Consider the following 217-nt stretch of genomic DNA (forward strand, 5'->3'; position numbering starts at 1 on the left):
TTTTTTTTTTTTTTTTTTTTTTTTTTTTTTTTTTTTTTTTGAGTACTGTGAAGGGGGGTGGGGAAAGATGCGAAGAAAAAAAAATCGAATAGTTTGCAAAGCCCGGAGACTTCCCCCTCTCCTGTCTCTCTCTTTTTTTTTTTTTCTTTTTTTTTTTTTTTCTTTTTTTTCCTCCTCCTGCCGGTGGGTATTTTGCCTCCCTCTCTCCCTCTCTCTC

Source organism: Oxyura jamaicensis, assembly GCF_011077185.1.
Source record: "Oxyura jamaicensis isolate SHBP4307 breed ruddy duck chromosome 5 unlocalized genomic scaffold, BPBGC_Ojam_1.0 oxy5_random_OJ101368, whole genome shotgun sequence".
NCBI classification, from domain to species: domain Eukaryota; kingdom Metazoa; phylum Chordata; class Aves; order Anseriformes; family Anatidae; genus Oxyura; species Oxyura jamaicensis.